Source organism: Erinaceus europaeus, chromosome 10 (genome assembly GCF_950295315.1).
Source record: "Erinaceus europaeus chromosome 10, mEriEur2.1, whole genome shotgun sequence".
NCBI classification, from domain to species: Eukaryota; Metazoa; Chordata; class Mammalia; order Eulipotyphla; family Erinaceidae; genus Erinaceus; species Erinaceus europaeus.
The window spans coordinates 89,725,664-89,727,821 of record NC_080171.1 but is presented as its reverse complement, the minus strand read 5'-3'; positions in this window follow the sequence as shown (position 1 = coordinate 89,727,821).

Here is a 2,158-nt window from a genome sequence, read left to right as displayed (position 1 = left end):
TTCTCTTCTCTTCTCTTCTCTTGTCTTCTTTATCTTTCTTTTCTTGACAGACAGAGAAAAATTGAGATGGGAAGAAGAGATAGAGGAGGAAGGAATAAGAGAGGCATCTGCAACACTTCTTCACTGCTCCTGAAGCTTCCCCCAGCACATTGGTCCAGGGATTTGAATCAAGGTTCTCTTACATGGTAACGAGCACACAACTAGGTACACCAATGCCCAGTCCCTTGAAATGAAACTTCATTTCATAAATATACCTACATTCTGCTTCAGCGGTATACTAACATTAGAATTGTTAGCCCCTGTATTTGTGTGTGTGGACTATCAACTTGGATTCAAAGTTTACATACAATTGTCTTGCCTTCTGTTGTATAGAGCATATGTATTTCTAAAGTAACTTAGGTTGGCATAACCTTCCTTACCACTACTGTCATTGAGGCTATTACATAATTTGTGATACAGATATACTCTTTTAGGGGGCCAGATGGTGGTACATCTGGTTAAGTGCATACATTACAGTATACAAGGACCCAGGTTCAAACTTGGTTTCCATCTGCAGAGGGAAAGCGTCACAAGTGGTGAAGCAGAGCTTCAGGTGTCTCTTTACCACTCTACCTTCGACTCCCCTCTCAATTACTCTCTGTTTCTATCCAATATAAATAAATAAAAATATAACGTAAAAACGTATTGTCATTTTTCATTTCTTGCTGAGTTCCATCAACTTCCTAAATGACTTTTAAATCTTTTAAAAGATTTGACTAATGCATATTATACATCCACCATTACATTATAATACAATTAGACTACCTTTCTAAAAAAAAAAAACTGTGCTTTACCAATTCAACATTTCTTCTCTATTCTCACCCACCATGGCAATTACTAATGTTTCTATTGCATCTATACTTTTACCCTTTTCCAGAATGTCCTCTAATTGAGATTACATGATATTTAACATTCTGTGATTGAATATTTCACTTAGATCTATGTATGTCTTTTAGGTTAACTTATGTATTTTATGAATAGTTGATTTATTTTCATTATTATATTTTATGTGCACAAAATCACATTTTTATTGATTTACCTACCAAGTGACATCTGAGAGATACTTATACTTTGGTGTTTTTGATACCATTATATGTAGACTGTATATATGTATAAATTTTCAGACCAGTTGAGAAAAAATCTAGACATAGAAAAAAATTAGACAGAAAAACAATCTAGACATAAAATGCACAGTAAGATTATATTTGGTGCTGTAAGAAACTGCCAAACTGCATATCAGTATGAGTTTACTATTGTATTCATGACATCAGTGAAAGAGAGTTTTTATTGTTCCATATTTTTACTGGCATTTAGTATTGCCAGCTTCATGTATCAGCTGGAATAATTAAGTGTGCTAGTAATTAAGCGTTCTCTTAACACATCAACTATTCTATGTTCACAGTCAGAAAATTGTTCAGTAATCCCTTATACAAGAGGAATCATTTGTTCTAAGTGGTGGATGGAGCTGGTAGTAGCTAAGAAAATAATGAGAAAAGGGATGATTATCCCCATGATTATTGAATGAGCTACTGCACAGAGATGGGCTATATGAGTTTTGCTTATAAGAAGACTGAAAGACTGTCTGATAGGAGAGTCAGGTAGTAGCACCCTGGGTTAAGAGCAGGTGGCGCAAAGCGCAAGGACTGGCTCAAGAATCCAGGTTCAAGCCCCTGGCTCCCCACCTGCAGGGGAGGCGCTTCACAAGCGGTGAAGCAGGTCTGCAGATGTCTGTCTTTCTCTCCCCCTCTGTCTTCTCCTCCTCTCTTATTTCTCTCTGTACTATCCAACAACGATGACATCAACAGCAACAACAATAATAACTACAACAAAAAAAACAAGGGCCACAAAAGGGAATAAATTAAAAAAATAAAGACTACCTGATGAAAACTCTGATCTCTTAGGCATAGTGCTATACTTCTTGCACTGGAGTCTATGAATTTATCTCCATGTATCTATTTAGATCACAGGTTTTCTTCTGGAACATCTCTGTAACCTTTTCCATATGACATAATTAGACAAATAAAGATAAACAGATCTAAAAAATCACTGAGAAAATCATGACTGTAAAGTACTTTCAGTGAAGCACAAGAGACTTATTCTTGTGGAAATAGAGAAATTG